At 45.7% G+C, this 23,013-nt stretch overlaps 1 protein-coding gene and 1 long non-coding RNA gene across 15 annotated transcripts in view; one reads left to right on the plus strand and one right to left on the minus strand.

Annotated features, from left to right (window-relative positions):
* LOC135399195 (uncharacterized) overlaps positions 1–19,324 on the minus strand; it is a 70,217-nt gene extending 50,893 nt beyond the window's left edge. For 7 of the 8 annotated variants that reach the window (XR_010424221.1, XR_010424217.1, XR_010424215.1 and 4 more), the window contains exon 1: positions 13,472–13,581. This is a non-coding gene — a long non-coding RNA (uncharacterized LOC135399195). Of the gene's footprint in view, positions 1–13,471; positions 13,582–19,159 lie in introns of those variants that run through there. The other variant, XR_010424219.1, reaches the window with a different exon arrangement.
* LOC135399192 (uncharacterized) overlaps positions 1–23,013 on the plus strand; it is a 32,219-nt gene that overhangs the window by 2,076 nt on the left and 7,130 nt on the right. Inside the window, exon 1 of one of the 7 annotated variants that reach the window (XM_064630966.1) lies at positions 7,395–7,417. The exons of 1 other annotated variant lie outside the window; for it this stretch is intronic. The gene's annotated coding sequence lies outside the window, so the exon portion shown is untranslated. Of the gene's footprint in view, positions 1–7,394; positions 7,418–8,751; positions 8,848–11,791; positions 12,341–15,843; positions 15,928–19,051; positions 19,163–19,241; positions 19,307–23,013 lie in introns of those variants that run through there. 5 more of the 7 variants (XM_064630963.1, XM_064630961.1, XM_064630962.1 and 2 more) reach the window with 5 other exon arrangements.

Here is a 23,013-nt window from a genome sequence, read left to right on the forward strand (position 1 = left end):
GTCTAAAAATGAAAGAAAAGGGGAAATACCACTCGGATTCCCCGTTCTGAGAACATAGCTCCTGCCCTCGTCAGTTAAAAGCGGCATCTCTGCTTTGGGCGACCTGACACCGATATCGGAAACCGGTGGTTCATCCTTATTCGGCGCGACAGCCTGCAGAACGACAACTAGTGACATCTTGCTTTCCATTCTAGCTGTGTCCATTTCTGCTTCATTACTCAAACCCCTGCTTCGACTGGTCTGCTCAGTTTCCTCTGCTAACCTGTTGAAAGTTGCGGTAGTGGTCACAGTTCGAGTGTTTTGAGTTGTTTTTGAGTCCAAATATTTCTGAAAAAAAAAATTGATTTTTCGAAATGGGATAGAATGCGGATAAACATCCCCCGAGTTTCCGAAAAAATAAACGCAGAAAAACTCGAACCTCATGTACGACGCTTTGACCGATGTGTAGTACAGGTAACGGTGTAAGTCCAGGACCGCTCACTGGCGTGCTTTATTACTGTTTATCAGACTTGTACACATTACTAAAAAAAGTAATTGATTACCGTTACCGTTACCTTCTACGAAAAAGTAATTTTTTACCGTTACAAATTACTTGCCGGAAAAAGTAATGAAGTAACGCCTTGAAAAGTAACGCGTTACTTTGCCAATTACTTTCGATAGCTGAGGCCACGGCGACAAGTCATTGCAGATCGTCGACATGGTTGTGATATCGACAGTATTCCGCACAAGACTGACAGGGGCTCATGGTCACAAGAGTGGCACTAGGTTATCGGGGTCGAGAGTTCTGTAAAAAATGTGTCGAGAGGTTGAGAGTTTTGAGAGTTCTGTGAGAGAAAAGTCCTAGAGATAAGACAGGTGCCTTGCACCGAACTTGCAGAGGGCAGTTGGTTTTGTCTTCTCGCGGCGGTGAATCATCCCATATATGTGTGTGTGTGCGTCGTCCCGAACAATGTGCATTCTTTGGTTTCCAAGTAATCGATTACTTGGTAATTGATTACTGAAAATCGTAATTGAATTACTCAAAAAATTACTGAGCCCCAAAAGTAATCGATTACGTTACAAATTACTCAAAAAAATAATTGATTATTAGTAACGCAATTACCCGTTACCCGTTACGTACAAGTCTGCTGTTTATGCACTAGTATTTCGAAGGGCGACAATATGTCATTCGAGATGGTTGGGCTAACGGTGAAGTTACGGCGGTTCCGTTGACGACCCTAAGTTTGATTATTATAGGGTAGTAGTCACCAAAATGACTAAAACCACTCCTTAAACACCTTAAACAGCTCTGGCGCATCGGGTTAGAAGAAATAAACGCCATTTTATAGTTTTACGCGATGTACTATTTAGAAATTTAAAAAAAAAATGGTGTGAGCTGTCAAAAAGAAAAAGAAAAATTCAGTGAGGACATGATACGCGTGTTTCTGGAGGTCTGTGCAGCTGAGGAGTATTTCCAAGAATATTTCTTCACAAGTGGCTTCACCCCTGCTTTCCAGAGGGATATGAAAGGTCGGGAATTATTCGGATTCCTGAAAGTCAGTTTCACAAGGAAATTGACATGTGCATGAAATCCACGTAAAGGCCAAGACTTTCTCTCTCAAGGTCAATCAGCAACGACATCAAAATGGCAAAAGGCGGCTCAAAATGATTTTGCGTGCTTAGTGCTGTACACTGGTTAAAACAGAACTTCACCACATTGCACGCTCATAGCCAACCATCATTCCGGATGATATCATTCTGTGTATCGATTTGTTGAAAATGGGAGGAGGCGCCTATCTGGGACACATTATCTTGTCCCAGGTAGGCGCCTCCCCCCTGTTTTCATCAAAACAGGACACACAATATTATTCGGAATGATGGCTGGCTACGAGTGTGCTATGTAGTGAAATTATGTTTTAACAGTGTGCAGCACTAAGCACGCAAAATCATTTTGAGCCGCCTTTTGCCATTTTAATATCGTTGCTGATTGACCTTTGAGCGTGAAAGTTTTCATCTGTTATCACACCATTTCATCTCATCCTGGCTACAGTCGTGACGCAGCCCACATAAGTGAGGCCAACAACGGCAAGCCGGTCATTCGTCACCGCCACCACCACCCGTTTTAACACTGTACATTAAATGTCACACGCACAAGGATAAATTGACGCTAGGACCTTTTACGATTACGTTACGTTATATTATTTTATTACATTATTTTACATCGCAACATGTAGGGACATTTTGCAAATTGATCTACAACTTGGGTTGGACTCGGTTGAGAGAAAATAGCGACATGTTTACCATGTGGCAAAATATTATTTGATTGGATTGGATATACTACATTCTTAAAAATGAGGGGGGGGGGGGTGTTAATGGCAGGATAGGCTCGCCGTTATTGGCCACACAGAAGTAGGCGTCGTCACGACTGTAGCCAAAAAAAAAAAGAGAAAGCAAAAGAACGCCAAGCAAATCAAAACACAAAGGAAGGAAGGACGGACGGACGGATGGAGGATAGAGGAGGTTGAAGGATGGGGATGCGGTGAACTTCACCACATAGCACTCTCCTAGCCAACCATCGTCCCGAGTGACATCGTTCCCTCCCCTGGTTTGATGGAAACGAGAGGCGCACGCCTTTTTGTGACACTTATGCGGAAATGTTAATTGCCGGTGTTAATTGTACGTTGTGGCGTGAGTCTTTGTTGCCCTCACAGCTGTGGGTAGCGTCACGAGTGTAGTTACACTCCAGAAACAGATCTTCACCGCATAACACGCTAAGAACATTTCCTGATGGGTTGATAATAGGAGGCGTACGCCTTTTTGGGACAATTTGGCTACGCGTTAATTGCCACAAAAATGGTCTCGTACGACACGCTTTCTCCTGAAATCAAAAGAGATAATTGTGACGCAATGTTGTGCACAGCGACTTTGTTTTTTGTTTTCAGGGGTGTCGTTTTTTGTTGCAATTATCATATACTATATCCAAACTGATACAAAAAGGCGTACGCCCCCCCCCCCTCTCTCTCTCTCTCTTCGAATCAGAAGAAATAACCCTGTCATTCGTGGCAACAGTGGGCGCACAGCGTGCTATGCGGTGAGGTTCTCATTTTTGAAATGTAACAAGGGCAAAGTGAATGGTGAAGTTTTGCGGTGAAGCATAACTTCACCGCACGCGTACGCCTAAAAAGGCGTACGCCTCCCGTTTTCAACAAATCAGGGCAGATAACGATATCATTCGACATGATGGTTGGCCGAGAGCGTGCTATGCGGTGAAGCTCATTTCTAAGGGTGTGCATTGGGTGGAAAGTTATTCTTCACAATGCACTTTCCCCTATTACAACAGACGTGACATCACATAGGTAACACGGGCATAACGTTACCCGACATCCCATACTTAGTAAACACCAGGTGGTGCATCTGGGTCAACATATCCCGCATCACAGCTGACCACATGATGCTGTTTACTCTCATTTATTTTATTTTTTTGTTGACGTCCAGTGACGGAGTCGTTGCCGTACAAAATAATAAGCTCGTCCATAACGGTGACCTCAAAACGTACAATGGCGACCCCTGGTGACCTGCGGTGCCTACTTCTGGTTGAACGCCGTCGCGGGGGTGTTGCAGGAATACTCGACTTCCTTGCCAATCTGGGTCAAACCCCCCCTTACAAGTTCAGCTGCGTGCGTTGCCCACGTACACTACGACGAGTTGGCAATAGAATTTGCCCCGCCAAAGGGAAAGTAAAGGCCGACGACGTGGCCGGTCATTTTCTGCTGTTGAGACGGGAAATAGCGCCGACGCCTTCATTTCGGACAGTAGTCGTTTTCGCGCTCTCCTTATCAAGAAGCGTTCGCAAGATGTTATTGTCTTGAAGACATGTACTGCGTGAAAGCTTGTGCAGAACCTATCACAGAAAGCAGTTTCTCTTTATATATACAGGGTGTCACAGAAAACGTGTCATTGAATTATAATAAAAAAACTACACCACCTAGAGTCATGCGGTCAACGGCATTTGTTCTTACTGGGTTTTTGCCACCTCCTCATGCGAATGTCGTGTAACGTATGTTTAATTATGTAAATTTTTGCGAGCTTAAGTCGGAAATTTGCCTAGTAAAGGTCACTTTTTTACCCCACCAATGTGAAGAGCGTGTCTAATTTACTAAAATTAATGATAATTGACAGGGATATTCAGGAGCTATCCCATCGGAAAAAATAGCCGAACATCATGCTCTACGGAGGTCGCACAGAATAGCGCACGATGAATTTTTCAGCGCAATCTTTGTCAGTCCGACGAAAGGAGGTTGGAAACCCAGCCCACCGCGGCATCGCAGAAAAAGATAACGCAGACATGGCTTATCAAGTCCGACTTTCGCTGGGATAATGCTTGCCCTCTACCAATTTTAGGAACTGTTAGTTTTTCTACTAGTATCACTCTGTGGGCTGGCTTTGGAACCTCCTTTCGTCGCACTGAGAGTGATTGCGCTCAAAAAGTCATCGCGCGCTATGGTCCGGTGCTCCGAAAAGCATGATATTCGGCTATTTTTTCCGATAAGATAGCTCGTGAATATCACTGTCAATTATCATGAATTTGAGTGAATTCGGCACGCTCTTCATATTGGTGGGGTAAAAAAGTGACCTTGCCTTGGCAAATTTCTGAGTTCAGTTCGGAAATATTTGCATAATTAAACTTGGGGTACATGACATTAACTTTACAAGGTGGCAAAAACCTAATAAGAACAAATGCCGTTGACCGCATGATTCTAGGTGGCGTAGTTTTTTTTATTATAATTCAATGACATGTTTTCTGGGACACCCTGTATATATATATATACATATTGATTGGACCTGTAACATTGATGACTTGACATCAATTTTGACATCTCTCTGTTGCCTAATCAGTTAAATGGGAAATTTTCTCATTCATCGTCCACCTCATCTATTTGTTGCTCTAATAAGTTCGGATCTCTAAAACCGCATAACACCAAGTCGCAACGCCATTACGTTAGAGCCGTTCAATAATTCATTTTTGCGCCGCGCTTTTTTTTAGCTTCCGAAGTAAGCAGGAAAAAAGCGAAAACTCAAACGCGTCATCTGGCGGATAATTTATGCACCATCGTAAAAATCGTAGCAGCAACATATGTCGCTTGCGCAACGACCATTCAGGAGAGAGAGAAAAGAGAAAAGGAGGTGAAAGTCAATTTCGTATTAGCCTCTGACCGCGACATTTTTCTGCCTCTATTTCTTTTCTTTTTTCATTCAGAAAAGAAAAAAAAAAAGAAAAAACATTCGCGCCTACAACCATGGCATCATTCACTCCCACACCCAAACGGAAACGAGATCGAAGAAACTCTGACCCGCGCGTCACGAGCGACATCATTCATCCACACGTAAATCCGTTACAATATGTTTTTATTGATTTATTTGTTTAGGGAACGGTGCCGCAGAGACAACTGTTTTGTTGCTTCGCTGTTTTGCTTTCTCCCACCCACCTCCCCGCGCGCGCGCGATTCGGAAAGCGGTTTTTTTTTTTCTTCTCTCTCTCGTCAAAATACAAACACTTGGAACGACGCAACGTGTTCACGCAACAAAACAGTATGCAAGTTGAAGTGAAAGAAAAAGGAACATACTGAGGGAGAGAGAAAGAAAAAAATGTTCCGAAAGCCATGGCGTAAAAAACGACGGAAGGGGAGGGGGTCTTCAATGGCAGCTGGCGCGTGATTTTTTTTATTACATTTGTTGTTTGATTCTGGTTATAATAATAGGGAAAAAACATATATGCCATGGAATAGACTGGGAGGTCCACCCTTCTCCTCTCTTTTGGGGTGTTGCGGTGGAAAGAGGTATGGGAATAACAAGAGCGGTGGGAGTCAATATCAACAATCGTATACCGAGGGGCGGCAATTGTGTATCTTTCTTGGTGTCAGTCACTTTTGTATGATTTATAGTTTTTATTTTTTCATTTTATTTTGCATTGGAAAGATTGCTCTTCGTCAGTAATAATGTTACCCGTGCCGATGGCGATGGAGATGTCCATGGCGATGTTGATGTTCTTTTCCGAATCAATTCATTCAATTGACAGTTGTCGGCTTCGTTGTTACCAAGCCAGGCGCTACACCTGAGGAACAGAACGCCACTACATAACCCAACCGAGACCATCCACTGCACAGCATGACACTGTAATCAATCAGCCTGTACTCGAAAAGCAGAGCTTCGCCACACATCACGCACAGCACTGCCGCCGTACGGAATGATATCTGTTCTGGATAAATGACATACGCTATATTACCTACTTATTAGATAACACAGACGCAGATCATCCGATGGACAAGAGCCTCTTCCGAGCGACGCAGAAACTATATAAGCAAGACTCAAAAGTCACGACATGACTGGAAACTTGGCTCTTGTGTGTGCTCGAGTTTGCGTATTGCTCATACTCACACTTTTGTTCATGACAGAGGTCACCTTAGTTGCTGAGAATTTAAACGGCCATTTAGCACTCCTACAACGAAAGCACGCAGACCTTACGCCTTCACCAAACTCTCTAATATAGGCACGCGTTCGCTGCTCCCACTTCATATTATAGGTGAGTCAGACTGAGTTTTGAAAGTGTGACTTGTGCAGGATACGGGCAACGGAGATCCAGGGAAACAGGGGGCGCAAACATTTCAGCTGTACAGTAAAATTGAAATAGCTTTTGAACGAATATGCCTTGCCACGAATGCACGAATGATACTCTTAAAAATGAACTAGCATACTCCTAGCCAACCACCTTCCCGAATGACATCGTTCTCGGCCCTGAATTGTTGAAAACGGGTGGAGTGGGGGGTATATAGATCCATCATCACCACCACCATCATTTTTAAGAGTGTACACTCTTAAAAATGAGGGGGGGGGGGGTGATGAGTGAATCGGCTCGCTGTTGTTGGCCACACAGAAGTGGACGTCGTCACGACTATAGCAAAAAAAAAAAAAAAAAACGAAATGAACGAAATGAACTTCACCACATAGCAGGCTCCTAGCCAGCCATCACCCCAGGTGACATCTTTCTGCCCCCTGATTGGTTCAAAACGGGAGGTGTACGCCCCGCACTTTCCACAAATCAACGAGTGATAGAGGTATCCCTCCGTTCAATAGTTGGCCTTCAGCGTGCTATGTGGTGAAGCTTTGTTTTAAGAGTGTAGGGTCATCGTTTCTGATTCGAAGACAGAGGGAGGAGTACGCCTTTTTGTGTCAATTTGGATGTATGATAATTGACGCAAAAAGGCGTACGCCTCCATTTCTCTCCAAAGCAATTCGCGGCAATGGTTCGAGCAGAGCGTGCTATGCGGTAAAGTTCTGTTTTTAAAGTGATGGATTTTGTTTAAAGGAGCACGAATTGTCCAATCATTGCGGGGGATCGCTTGAGGAGACCAACCGGAGGCCTTTATGTGTTGCTGTCAAGGTAACAGAATCTTTCATTCCGCGAGAATAAATTTTTGCACTTCGGTGCCCCTTTAAGAATTCTCTTCTCTATCATGTTGCGCCTTATTCGTTGAGTTATCCCTCAGGCTGACCTTTCCGAAATAAACGTATATCCACCCCCCCCCCCCGGTTATCCCTCTTATATGCGTTATCCCTCTTCGCGACGTTATATAGGCGTCGTAGTCATTACTCTTCGTCTGTTGGTGAGAGAAAGACTCACTTTCACTTCGCGGGTTTATTACTTTTTTAAGCGAAGTTTTTTTTAGTGGTTATTTTGAATAACACTTCTGCGCTTCTCCTTCTCCAATAGACTTTAAGAATGTAATTTCACCTCGTATAGCACTCTGCAGGCCAACCACTGCACAGATGATTTGCGCAAAACCCGAGGCTTACACCCCTTTGTGAACATAAACGCGTAAGTCTCACAAAAAGGCGTACGTGTCCCGTTTTCAGCAAATCAGGGGACAGGACGATGTCATTCGCGATAATGGTTGACTACACTCTTAAAAATGAACTTCACCGCATAGCACGCTCCTAGCCAACCATTATCTCGAATGATATCGTTATCTGTCCTGATTTGTTGAAAACGGGAGGCGGACGCCTTTTCTGTGACACTTATGCTGTTCATAATTGCCACAGAAAAGGCGTACGCCTCCCGTTTTCAACAAATCAGGGCAGATAACGATATCATTCGAGATAATGGTTGGCTAGGAGCGTGATATGCGGTGAAGTTCATTTTTAAGAGTGTATAAGTGCATGTTTTATGGTGAACTTCTGTTTTTAAGAGTGTAATGTCGAACGTTCGCGTCGAGAAGAAGAGGGAAATTTTTATTTTGAAAGTTGCATTCTTATTTTACGAGTCTCGAGTTTGAAACTTTTAAGCATGCAGAACGTCGCATGCGACCGAAATGGGAAAATAATGGTATATCGATAGCCAGAGTTTGAGTTCATGTCTGCAGGAGCGGTCACATGTAAAAATGTAAACATGTTTAAAGAAAGAAAGAAAGAAAAAAAAGAAACGCCGTCACAAATGAGAGAAAAAAGGAAATTAGATCGCCGTTTGACAAATACGATTGCTTCGCTTATTCAGCGCGAAATGCAACATTGTGGCTTTCCCTCTCTCAGAGAGGCTAGATATCAACATATTCCCGGTGGAACACAACTCTGGACGAAAAACACAAACCACGCAACACGCACGTGCGGCCACGCGCAAACCAGCTGCCGAAACCGCGAGCAGCTTATACGCACCAATCGCAACTGACGACTCACCGCAAAGGAACCCCATTGGGGGAAACGTGTCGCTACGTCACGTTGCGGGCCATGGCGCCGGGAAAAGACCCTTTCGATGCCGCGAAACGCGTAGGTGACTTTAATTTCTGGCAGTCTGCCCGGCATTAAGAGAGCTCGAGGGTGAGTGATCAAGTTGTTTACTATCTCAGCCTCATCTTATCGGTCGCTGGGGTACTATGGACTCGTTTCCCTGCCACGTCGCGTCATATATGTTTTCTCTTCTCCGCGGATAAGCCGGGGTAGATAGCTCGGAAGAGCTTGGCAGAGTTCATGTAGTAGCTCCTCTAAGTTCAAGGACGAGTTCGTATTATAGCGACTCGGCGACGTAGCACGATCATTCGATATATCCGCGCGCGGATTGTACGGACGGTCGGTAGCGTCTTGCGGTAGGCTGTGAGATACGATGGTGTACAAGGATTGACAGAATATCGTAAATGCAGGCTAGCTGGTGGATAAATTCCATGATAGGCAAGCCTGAGCGATAGGCAAGAGCCAAGCAAGATGGGCAAGCTCTGAGCCTTCGTGTTTGTGTTTGTTTACGTGTCTTGCCCATCGCTCACGCTTGCCTATCATGTGTACAAGGATGTGCGCGCGAATGGTCTAGGTGATTCTATTGGTGTTGATATTGGGAAGGCGCATTTCCAATTTATGGAAAGCGATATGACGGAGGATTCGAAACGAATAGAGATATTCAATTTTGTAACATGGTATATTTTGGGCAATTTTGATATATGATAATTAGTTATCCCGAATGACATAGTTTCTTCCCTGATTTGTTGAAAACGGGATGTGTACGCCTGTTTTGTGACACGCATATGGCTATGCTAATTGTCAAAGAAAAAAAAAAGCGTACGCTCCGTGCTTTTCACAAATCAGAAGTGATAACGTTATCATTCCGTGCACTGCTTGGCCTGCAACGCGATGTGTGGTGAAGTGCTGTTTTAATTGATAACTCGTGCGATAATTCGCGCGCGTAAATCAATTCGAAATTGATTCATATTGCGAGACAATTGTGTCAATGAGCGACAGACACAGTGGTCGGCCCGTAGATTTTAATCTTGCCCACCAGGGGGTCATTTTACGTGCACTGAAATCTCAGCACACAGCACACCGTATTTAACGTCCCTCGCGGAAGACAGCGCGTCCAAGCAACTTGTACCCTGCCACCAAGTTGCTGGCGCCCTCTGCCAGGATCGAACACGCTACCTTGGGATGAAGTATTGCTTTGAGCGTGTACTGCGGCTTACGCAGACCGAAAAAAAAAAAAAATTGTATCCCGGTCAGTGACGACATCAACTTCCTCGCGTGCCGCGACTCCGGTGTGTACCTGAATCATTTTGACGCCAGAATGGCCAGTGTTGCGTAACCGGCGACGCCGTCTTCCAGCGACACACACGGTGAATGCTTCCCTCTTTTTTTGGAATTTGGCTCAACGGTACCGTAACGGCGACGAAGCCCATTCTCCTTTCACTTGACTGACCTTGTATAGAGTCACCGGAAGTAATACGCCCACCTTCCGCAAGTGGCTCTGACCACGTGTTTCCTCTTACTTTTACACAATCGGAAGTATGACTTTCATTCATGAGCAATCTACTTCAAAGAGCAGTTGCCTGTCTTGCCTCCCGCTTGAGACTGTGTATAAGGCCACCGAAGCCCATGACTCGCGTCAGAAAAGGCTTCTGGTTCCTGGTCCCGAAATGCTAACTAAGTGAAAGTATGGAAGATGATATCCCTTTTTGGCATCTGACCCTCTCTGGATGCTCTGACATCTTTTCGTTAGAGTATTGGGGCAGACAAATGTATTTTGACTCTTTGGATATTTAGGTTCTTGCAGTTTCCATTACCCAAGTGACCTTTCGTGACTCAGTTTATCCTCGAAGTCATATCACTCTTTTAATTCATCTATTTTTTTACTTCAATATCTTCACTAGCACACAGCATGAAACAAAGTGATATGAACTAAACGGCATTCACGTTAATGGAACCTATATGTCCATGTGTTTCGTTTTCATACAATTGAATCCAATTAAATTCATGGTATTCCTTAACCAACTTATCCACAATATTGCTTCAATTCAATTCTTGATATCCCTTAACTAAGTTATGCACGATGTCGCTTAAACGCCGTGACATATCCACTTCCGCTCCAGACAATTTTCTTAATGTCACGCTTGGGCCGGTCAAATAATTTGACGAATTTAACCGATTCAAATGGAGTGCTTTTCAAAATGGCACCGTGCATACTCATGTAAAACAGCCATCAATCTGCCTAAGACAGAAGAGTTTACGCGTCCACGCACCATTTTTGTCACAAGCAGTACTATGGTGATGATGATGATGGTGGGTAGAAAAACTTTGGACGTCAAAAATCGATTGGTGACACCCAGTACGCCTGCGCACCTCGATTAGTATTACTGGAGAGTGAGCTAACCGCTTGATAATTTCATGAACATCACGGGAGCAGTCCTACACAAAGCGACATATACGAAATTGTTCGCCCAACATATCGCCTATATGAGTATTTTGTTACTCTCATTTAACCTCCGGTCCAATCTTTATTATCGTACATTTTGTACCGTGACCATTTCAGTGAGTCCAGCGTATGCTGCCCCGGTTATTTCACCCTTCCTGTACATCGTCCTAACAACCGCTTTCCTCGTTTCGACAGCTGCAGCTCTTTCGCTCGGCGTGCTATTAAAAGCCCAAATCGGGCACGCACACATTCTCAAAACAAAGACAAACAAACACAAAAAAAGTGCAACTGCGCACGCCTGCGGGTGAGACGGATGATACACCCCTTTCTCACGTAAACCGATGACATCACCACTTTACTCCCTCAATGCGGAGCGGGTCATCTCTTACAGAGTGGCGGCGCCTTGCATAATACAGCCACTTTAAAAAAAGCAACTGGGGAAAGAACGAGCAACAGGCAAACAAAACAACCAAAAAAGAATTCGGGTAAACATATTGCTAGTCTCAAGGTCACCATTCCCTTCACCTCATCGTGAGTTGGGACGAAAAAACGAAACGTTTTTCTTCTCGGAATCGCGCCCGTTGTGAGATCCGGTTGTTTCATTCGAGTAGACTCGATCCGTTCGGCAAGCAGCCACTTTCCCCTGTGCGTCAGGCGGTCGCGTTCGGCGTTGCTCAACGATGACACTCGGAGTCGTTCCTCGCAATTTTCAGTTTGGATGTGCAGCCACGATCGCCGCTGTAGTCTCGTCAGCAGTGAGTCAAAGTGACAAAGAGAGTGGGTCAGCGTGAGAGTACGGTTAGTAGTAGTGATGCGTAGTAAACAGCGTTGCTTGGATATGACAGAAACGGCGACAGGAACCCTGTTTCCGTGGTGTAGTCTACGTGAGTGTTTTCGTTGTAGTGCACGAGGTTCGTGGATCAGGCGGACCATGGGATTGCGGTCGGGTTCGTGACTAGTGTGGAGTGACACACTATATATAGTGCAACGGTGTTCGTGGTGCTGTATTTATTAGTGAGTCATTGCAGAACTCATTGCAGGCTGTGAACAGCTCATTCCTGCCTCTGAGTGTGCATGATTACGCACTCTTGGAGGAAATCTAATGTTATAGCACGATCTTATTGGATTATAGACTACAGGGTGAGTGATTCGGTTTGTGTGTTAATTATTAGAGAGTGTTAGTATATTGTTGATAATGTTACCGTTAAGTTACGTACCTACCGGACCCAATGGCAGGTGCGCGACTCACGATATTGGGTGCGGTAGAAACAGTAGTTGGAAGGCCATGTTATCAACGATCTACTGACACTCTGTATATCCTTAGACGCCATGTGCCTTTTTGTGTTCCTGTCACGTACATCTGTATTTCGAAGCAGAAAGGAGGAAGGCAGGATGAGAGTTGAGTGACATACGTTCCCGGTGACACAGATTGATCTGCGAGTTATGAAATATCCCTGTGCTAACAGGCTTCGCCTTCGGGTGCGGGTGGGGGTCGTGCCTATTGTTTACCATTCCAGATGGACCTGTGCATTCAACGCGTGTGAAGGATTAGTTTGGGCATCATCTTACTGCCGCCGGGGAGCAGTGCACTCTAAAAGTACAACTTCATCCTTTCCCGTATAGAATGTACTGCTTCAACCGCTTGGCGTCGGGTGGTACACTTAGGGATTAGCACATGTCGAAATAGCCACGTAAATAACACCTTCTTGCCGAGTGCGCTGTATATAAATATCCGTTTATGTGCCTGTACATGATCTACAGATCAATCAATCTACAAAACAACTTCACCGCATAGGCCAGTCAAGGCCCCTGCGAGGCATCTGCGCCGAATAAAACAGCACAGTGCTTTCAGGAGAGCGCGTTTCGTATGCCCTTTTGTGCCTCTTCGTCTTTTTTTAAGGAATAGCAAGTCGTCCTATACGCCGGACTAACCTTTCCTCCCTTTCTTCTTTTTTTCAATAAACATACCCCCTTTTTTTGTGGCAATTATCATATATTCAAATTGTCACAAAAACGTTTACGCCCCTCAGTTTATATAAATAATCAGGAAGGCGGGACAGTATCCTTCCGAATGAAGGTTATGCGGTGAAGCTCTGTTGTATAAAAAAATATAAAACGAGACACTATTTTTAGCTTAGTTACGCAATACCTCCCTTTGTCCGCCTCAAAATTGGCTGATGTCTCTATTTTCTGCGTCACACCCTTACACTCAATCATGTACGTCCCATGTTTGTTTGTTTGTAAGGAAAAAAAGGAGAAATATGTACGTACCATGGTAAAAGACACATAGTGTATGGGGCCGGTTGGTGCATATCCCTTGGCCAGGCGACAACAGAAGAAGGAACGAGGCAGCGACGACGAGCGTTGCGTCGTCGCTGTCTCGTTCCTTCTTCTGTTGTCGCCTGGCCAAGGGAAGGGCCATGTTAACAAGCCAGAAACTCCATTTCGTTTTTTGTATAATGCTAGAAGAAAAGTTCAGGCACGTTCCCCGAACAAAGCGTGTGCGTGCAAAAGATGTTTCAAGAGTTCAAACAGGTGTTCCGTAGCCAACATATTACAGCATGACGGTTGTATTTATAGGACTGCTGCACGGGCTGCTGGTTCTAAGAAGGCACTGTGCATAGGAGTTGAGACGCTACAATAAACGGCGCAGAATAAATGCAAAATGAGCCTCACGTGTAATATACGGATGAATGGATCTCTACCGCCAAAAAGTGAGTGTCAGAAAAGGGCGCCAAAATTTTCCGCGGCGCAGAAGGTCTTTTTTTTTTTTTAATTCCGTGTTAGCGCCGCGAAGCAACTGTGGCTATGAGCGGCGTACAGACGTGGACAGATGGAGAGAGGACAGCAGGAAGGAGTGGGGGACAGGGGGGGGGGCAGAAGGTCTGTGTGCGCTATCCAGATCGATGCCTATATAGTGAAAACGGCTTATTTCAGTTGCGTTTTCCGATGCTGTTTCACTTACGCGTGAAAGTGAAATTCGAATTAGCCATCTTCAGTATTAACTTCACCCTAGAAACGGAAACCAGCGGCATGGCAGAGTGGATCGCAGATGGCAGAGCATCTGCTCGTTAGTGCATGGTTACTCGAAGGTCGTGCTGTATTCTGGGAGGTGCTGGGTTCGAATCCTATCATCGGCTGTGCTGTCCGAGGTTTTCCCTGGGTTTTCTGGCATGCTTTCCAGATAGATGTCGACACAGTTCCCCCTGGACTGTAAAAACAGACCTTCACGGCATAGTACGCTCCCAGCCAACCATCATCACCAGTGATATCGTTTTTTTTTCTCCTGATTTGCTGAAAACGGGGAGGGGGGGGGGGCGTACGCCATTTGCGTGGCAATCATGAACTGCACACTCTAACACTCTAAAGACAGAGCTTCACCGCATAGCATGCTGTGTGCCAACCATTGCTATGTGTCACAGGGTTATCGCTTCTGGTTCGAATATAGAGTTGGGGCGTACGCCTTTTTGTGACACTTTGAATATATGATTCGCATCACTTCGTGGGGGTGGTGGGGGTGAAAGGGATCGCCGTTGTCGGCCTCACAGAGGTGGGCAACGTCACCATTGACGCCCTGGGGGAATGTGCGTCTTGTGCCGACATATGCCTGAAAGCGTCTGAGGAACACCCAGGAAAAGCCCCAGACAACACAGCCGGCACTGGGATTCGAACCCGGGTACCTCCCAGTCTCGACGTGACATGGCCAGCACGCTAATCACTGAGCCACGGCATCACTTCGCCACGCCTACAACAGCGGCTTTGTAGCGCGCGAACTTTAAATATAACGATAATGATGGCTATGTGAAAGTTGAAGATCGGGGGCCCAGGTCGTGTGAGTGGCTTTTCGTAAATTGTGCGAAGCTTCGTGTGAATTCTTTATCTTCCTAGATTACACTTTTCCCCTATCACTTTGCATCAAACTGCGTGCCCTGTCAAACATGCATATGTCTATAGACAGAGAACAACAACATGGATGATGACGGTGACATCAGGTGTCTAGACAGACATGTGTCTAGACTATACCCTAAAAGGAGAGCTTCACCGCAGAACACCCCCAAGCCCAACGAGCGTTCAGCATGACGTCACTTTTCTTCCTATTTTTAAGGACTAGGAAGGGGTGCATTAAGGACTAGGAAAACTGCATTATAAGTGTCGCAAAAAGGCGTACGCCACCAGTCTTCAACAAATCAGAGGGGGTGGGGGGGGAGAAGGGCGAGTTTTGTTCTAAGAATGCGGTTTGTATAACAGAAAACCTGGGGAACACGAAAAACAACAGCAACAAAGAAACACTGTTCTCAGAAATCAACTTTCATACTTATTATTATCGCCTGCTGTTTTCTCTCTCGCTACTGAGAAACACCGGCCGTCAAATCACGTCAAATCATAACCACACTCATAACCATCGGCACGGTCTGCTCGCAACGGTGACGTTAGGAAATGGAGCAGACGGAATTCGTGGAATCACTCCATTACAATGCGGCGAAAATTAGATCAATCACTACTCAGTTATGAAATGCTGACAGTCATGCTGCGGGAAAGTGATTCCTTTTCTTAGAATCCGCGCCCTGCGCAACCAGAGAAAATTGCGGCGTTGGCGGCGCCTCTGTCGCTCCTTTTCGCGCAGGTGGTCATCTTTCGTTAGGTTAGGTCACTTTCGTTATGTTCACCAGGTATAGCTGACACGTTCTAAAGGTAGCTTCGCCGCATAGCTGCGCAAGTAAAGCGTTGTGAGTATACCGTTGGATGCACCTTTTAGATAGTCCTGCCCCGCATTCTTGAGAAAGAACTTCACCGCATAGCACGCTCCTAGCCAACCGACATCCCGAAAGACAAGACATCGTTCAGCCCTCTTATTGGTTAAAAGACGGGAGGCGTATGCCTTGTTTCTACCACTTATGCGGTACATCATTGGTTGAATACTTGGTGCTATGCGGTGAAGTTCATTTTTAAGAGTAACGGCAGGAACAAAACGCCTCCAGTAAAATGTGTGGTCGCTAACCTCACACTCTTAAAAATGAACTTCACCGCATAGCACGCTCCTAGCCAACCATCATCTCAAATGGCATCGTTATCTGCCCTCATTTGTTGAAAACGAGAGGCGTACGCCTTTTTTGTGACAATTATGAACAGCATAGGTGTCACAAAAAAGGCGTACGCCTCCCGTTTTCAACAAATCAGGGCAGATAACGATATCATTTGAGATGGTGGTTGGCTAGGAGCGTGCTATGCGGTGAAGTTCACTTTTGTGAGTGCAAAATGTCTCGCGTTCCTTTGTGCCCAAAGCCACTATTGCGTTTTGCGTTGGTATACGTTCAAATATACGCCCGTTTGAAGCCTGGCCGTAGCCTAAGAGTGGGAACGCCTCTTGACATAATTATTCACCATATTATCGTTGTTGAAGCCCGGCACATGATGCCATGATAAAATAAGCCTCTTTATATGCAGTCTTGGAAAATATGAAAATGAGTAGGTAACAGCACACATCACCCCGCGATCAATCGAAATTTTAATAAATTTTAAATTTTGGTCGATTTTTTGTGTTTCGAATCTGGACATGCCGAATGAGGACCCCTTATTCTTTTGAGGCCCCAAGCGCTTGGATGGGGAGTCTATGAAAGAAGCCTTCGACAACATTCCATGTACGTCCCATTACAATCTACAATGTCAAAATGTAGTAAACAGCGTTAAGAAGAAAATCCCGACGCTTTAAAGTAGCACAGAAGTCATTTTTAACACCCAGTTTTCTTCCTATAAAACTGTTAAGTAGGCCAGTAAGGTGCACCATGCGAAGTAATTTACACCACAGAGTCATAATTATCTCAGAAATTGAATTTAAAATACGCCGCAAAAAGCGACCATGCGCAACGGTGGTGAAGAGCAGTACCAGCCTGTGATCTGCCTGGAACATCGCGCTGACGCTATAAGGAGAACGCTCGCTGATTGGCCTAGAGAAATGTTGTCTGCTACTCCGCTGTCGTCTGCTACTCGGCTGTTCGGGGTTTTGATAAAGCCTTTCTCCTTGCTCGGTAATGCTTCGGCCGCTCCTTCTATCCCCAATTCTCCGGGAAAACTGGCAAAACAGGTTTACGGCGGCAAAGGGACAAGGCGCTGACCCCCACAGACCGGCAAACCAGAACGAGTCTCCTTATGCTGTCATTGGTGACGTGCCATCATACCTCCTCATCCTCGTTATAGCTGGAGTGGCGAGTTAAGGGTGAACGCGCGGAACTATGTTTATGTGAGTTTTTTTTTCTGGGAAACAAATTGCACACATCAAAACCTTTCGCGCTATTCGGTATAATGACACACACACTTTCATCAGATGTCTTAATCTGAAAATTTTTTGGATGGCCCTCTGTACTCCTTTAAACCCAGGCATCACACTGTACTGAAAGTCGAGTGCAATAGGGGTGGACGGGTAGGTGGAAGACTTTGAATAGACCCGTGAAACTGAAGAGCACTGATAGTACACATACCGTCCACCCCCACTGCACTCGACTTTCAGTACATTGTGCTGCTTGGGAAGGGAACCTTCGGAACCAAATGTATTTCAAGGATGCGGTATTCCCACTATCATTTACACGAATTGAACACAGTTGTGAAATATCTCACTTGAAAACGGAGGTGGAACCGTAAAGACGACATTTGAAATTTGAAAAAGTCTGGCTCCCACCGAGCGTCAATGGAAGTACTTCTTTCTTTCTCTGCTCGGCCAACGTCGCCGTGCATTAGTCATGCCATTCCTGCGCTGTTTTCTGACTCTCAAGGAAGCAGATGACTGCTGTTTCTTTCCATCTCTGTCTGGGTGGACTGATCCCAAATCTTCGTCCATTGTTTTGTTCCGGGAATGTAACACAGCGGCTACGACCGGCGCGGTATTCTACTTGTCCGCTCCATGCAGGGTGACGTAACACGTTGGCCTTCGGAAGGAAAAGTTTCTGCGACTCCTCTCCACATTCCTGTTTCGGTTTGATCGCTCGGTTATTTGAGGCACAATTCGTCACACGAGAAAGAAACAAAGTTGATGGCAAGTATACTGTGGATGTTACGCACCAACTACGATGTGCAGCAATTTTTTCACCGATCGTTCCGAAGTATAATCGAACTAAATAAACTAGCATTGTGGCTTCAATAGACCTCTCCCTGTATGTAAACAAATGACGTCATTGTGTTCGACAGCGCCACCAGTGTGGTAGAGTTGAACTATGCTCCAAGCTACGGGGCGACCAAAGTCGCATGCCAAAGCCACGGTCTTGAGGGGATTACGATGGTCCCTGAAAGGGACGCAACCTTTGGTTCTACTTGTCTTACAATAGGAGGCAGCGAACAAGTGGCCATTCGTGGAACCCAGCCCTCCCCTTCCGATTTGTTTCGGTTTCAGTCTGTCTACCAACGTCATGATGACGTTTCTCGGGTAGAGGTTTGTAGCAGACGACGCACCGCTCCGTGACACAAGTGTTGGCTTCGTCTGCGTCACGGAGCGGTGCGTCGTCTGCTACATGTATAACACCGACGAAGTTTCTCGAACAGTAGCAAGAACTCGCGACATCTTGCGCGTGCACCGAAATTGACTTTTTTTTTGGCTGCAACAAAATATGACAATAAAAAATAAAATAAAACACGACGCCCTCTTCCAGTCCCATACATACCATCGTACGATTGTGAAAAAGACAACTACGCTAACTGAAAACCCTGCGTTCCGTAAAAGCCCTGCTCATTGGCACACTGTCTCGCAATATTTCTCGTCTCGTCGCCATGTTCGCGAACCTGCGATGAGGACGAACACAATATACGCGCCCTCCATTCATCTTTCGCACGAGCGTTATCGTGAAACAGGCATCCACGCAGTTATATGTCGTCAGACGGCCAGATAGGAAAGGCCCGGTTATCGCGAGGATCACCCCTAGGTTAGGAAATCCGCTCTCGGAGACGCATGAAAACATTGCCAGCTCCACTTACCATGTGAGTTGGGGTTTTCTCTGTTACATTGGCTCTGTTCACCTTTGAACATGTTAAGACTCAACGCCGTTCGCTGTGGTTCTCTTCTTGCCTTAGCTGCCAGTTAAAACTGGCATGACGTTCCGTTGCGAAGAAGAAGAAAAAAAAGTGAGTAACGTTCGGGGGGTGAACCGCGGAATGTGTCTTGTTTGCGATGCTTATCTAACTTGTGATAAGACCTGAGGTAGTCGTCGGGAGCAGTGATAGTGTCATGCAGAGACGAGATGATGACATGTGGCACAGAATTGCGTATGCTAGGGAAGAGTTAATTTCTGTGAATCCTTGTCAGTTTTTCCTGATCAATCCCAAATGCTCACTAACAGGCGTGTTTAGCCAGCAAGAACTTCGTTTGTCTGTGTTCTTTGAACGTTCCCTAGTCTCGAAGTTTTTCGTCATGAATCCTTTCCAGCAGCTTGTTTGTTTTCTCAGTAACTTTCCGAGAATGGCCTTGTGATAGATAGAAGTATTACTGAACGATTTTTTTCCCCATCGTTTTCCTGACCGAGGGCAGAACAGTGAGGGAATACAGCTTAAAAATTACGAACCCTCCGTGTCCGTTTTTTATTTCAACTCTGCGTCAGCACCACGAAACAACTGTGGCCATGAGAGACTTACAGATATGGACAGGACCATGATAGCGGGCAGCATAAAAGTCTTTTGTACAAAAACTATTTCGGAACCAACTAGGGAAAATCCCACTCAGCATATTCGACCGTATGATGCCGTTCCATCGCGTCCTGGTATGACTGTAGTACTGGTAGTAGAAGCAGTGGTATGACAAGCCAGTACGCAGTCGCCAGGTCGACTAGTAAAGCCCGCAGTCACTGCAGCCATTATAATTTACCTGTTCAATGACGTAAATGCCGGTCATGCTGTGCGTCAACTTTGCCGGGTGCTGAGTTTTTGTACCCGAAAACGCAACTGAAAGATCGCGGCTAGTGCAGTTCAACTAACTCAAAATATTCCTACTGCTAACCAAAATATCATTCACAGTCAGTGCGCTGGAACCCCCCCCCCCTTTTTTTTTTTCAGAACAGCGATGTAACGTCAGCAGCAGAGAAGCGAAGATAGACAAAATGCACATGCACCTCCATAAATCACTTTTACACAGATAAAACACTTATCTCTTTCCGTGCTATTTGTGCAAGCTGACGGTGCACACAAAAATAGGATGGAGTATTAGCCTAAATGCGATACTGCCATGGATATCTTCAGTAACTTACATCAGTAAGGCAACACTCATGAGAAAATACAGTACCAACGATTAGGGAACGAAAGTGCTGTTGTCTCTGAAGTAATTCAAGAAAAAGACATATTCGAAGGCATGTGAAGGGAGTCTTGCGTACCGCTCGAAATATGCTGTCGATGCCCTTTACAATATAATTGTTTTTTTTTTTTTTTTCACACAAAACACCCAAGTAGCTGTGTACGGCTGAAAGCAAATTAGGGAAGGAAATTTGCACATATGTAAATTATCCTTCGTCCTTGACAAATAATCCGCCTAATTTTACTCGCGTGACTTGCGCATCAACCCTATCAAATTTTTATTGAAAATAAATTTGTGAATTGCTGGTGCGGTGATGTTACACAATTTCAGCGTATGTCCTATGATCATGTGGTGCTGGCACGTGACAGGTCACGTGGCGCTATAAAGTCACCATGGACCTACACGACGTTTGGCCCCATAAACCTATCGCTTTAATAGCATTTCAAAAATAGTATCGCTCAAAAATTTACCGTCGCGATGTCTCTTTTCAACTACCACAGTATGGCCAAAGATGCAGGGAATTTTTTTTTTCTTTGTACGATGATTGTACGATTCACGCAGGTGTGCACAGCGACCGTCAGGAGAAATTCCAGCAACCTAATGTTACTGTCCGCTAGAACAGTTGAATTCCGAGAATAGCTTCAGCGTAATTATGGCGGTAGCGATGACGCCCTTAAATAGCGGCCACCTGCAAAGAGATGAAATGCCGTCACGCGTGTGCTGCGATGTCTCGCAGCTCATGACACTCATGAGCCTAACCCCGTCTGCAGACTATATCTAGCTTCAGATGCTCCGTATCGCGGCCAACGCGCTAGATGTCGCCACATACCTGTACGTGTAGCCGTGGTGGCCGTGCTCGGAAAAATTGAGGAGGAAGGAAGCGGGGGGATGGGGGTATATGTTTAACAGAAACAAAAGAGAAAAGAGGAAATGTCAGCTCTTGCTGATGTCGCCCCCCTCCCCCCCGGACCCATGTCTTTGGCAGTGCATGTGGGGAAGGCAAAGCGGGAAGGCTTGCTTCCCATGGAAAGGTCCCAGAGAACCATTCCCAAAATATTTTTCTATCTACGTTACTGGTTCTGGCCCTTCTGGATAAGATTTACGCGTTTGAAATCTGTCATTTGTTACTACGAGGTCCTTGCGCTGGCACTGTTTCGTGATTTTACGAAAATGGAGCATACAACGCCCCTCCCCCCTATACTGTTCCAGGAAATGTGCAAATATCTCGGCATAGATACGCACGCCACCGCTCGGACGGTATGGTCGAAAGGTTCTACAATACTTTCCCAAAAGGCCGAAAAAGCCCTAAAAGCCAGCAGATACGTCACACATTTTTGTCTGTTTTTTCTTACAACCAAACTTTTCCTTCTCCTCTTCTCAAGAACGGCGGATTGGTCTCCTCAAACGATTTGTCCATTATCGTGGGGGATCGCTTGAGGAAACCAATGGGAGGCCACTCCGCATTGTCGCACTTCTTGAGAGGAAGAAGAGGGAAAAGGTATAATGGCGGTTTCTTTCCCTCATAAATCACGAACGACGCAAGCGATGATGGGAATTGGTGTTTGTTTGTTTGTAAGGAAAAAAAGAGAGGAGAAATTGAACTCGTCTCCCGACTTGTTCTGCTATACTCCTAACATAAATTCACCCCCCACCCCACCCCAAAAAAATAGTTCTCACGTGCTCTACCCGCAAGTTCGCTGTTCACTATTCACATGTTCGCTATTCAGAAGTCCACTACATATGTGGAATTGATGTTCTGCAAACAAAGCCTCAAGCCACAAAGTCTTCTTTCACCAGTGGCATGGTCGAGTGGGCTAAGGCGGCCGAGTGGGCTAAGGCGGCCGCTCGTTGGTGGTAACCAAGGTCGTGCTGTCGACTGGGAGGTGGTGGGTTCGAATCCTACCGCCGGCTGTGCTGTCTGAGGTTTTCCCTGGGTTTTCCGAAGACTTTCCAGACGAATGTCGGCACAGTTCCCCCTGAAGTCGGCCCAGGACGCATACTAATCCCCTGTCCCCCACTCCTTCCTGCTGTCCTCTCTCCATCTGTACGCCGCTCATAGCCACAGTTGCTTCGCGGCGCTAACACGCAATAAAAAAAATCAAAGCCTTCTTTCGACGCAAGCGATGAATCGTGTTCCTTCTATGTTGATGTCAAGGTAACGCCTTTCATTCCGCGATGAGATTTTATTTATTTATTTTTAATTCCCCTAGAAGAAAAGGGCCAACCACTGCGGTGGCTGAGCCATAGAACAGCCGCAGCCCAACCCTGAAAGCCTGCTCGGCGGAACGTCGCGCTTCACCAAACCCCATCAATGCTCCCCCATTCCCCACAACTCGTTAAAGGGACTATGAAATTTACCGAATTCCGAACAAAACGTTTGCTGAAAACGGTTCTTCCTGTCAAGAAACTTGTACACCGAAAATATTTCGCGGTAACCACGCGCGGTTGAAGTCGGCTCCAGACCTCTCTTCCATGTTGAACATGAGAGAACTGATGTTCTGAGGCTGGAACAACTTAGAAGAACCTTTTCAGTGACTTCCATCTTCTC

The sequence above is a fragment of the Ornithodoros turicata genome, chromosome 6, assembly GCF_037126465.1.
Source record: "Ornithodoros turicata isolate Travis chromosome 6, ASM3712646v1, whole genome shotgun sequence".
Classification (NCBI taxonomy): Eukaryota; Metazoa; Arthropoda; class Arachnida; order Ixodida; family Argasidae; genus Ornithodoros; species Ornithodoros turicata.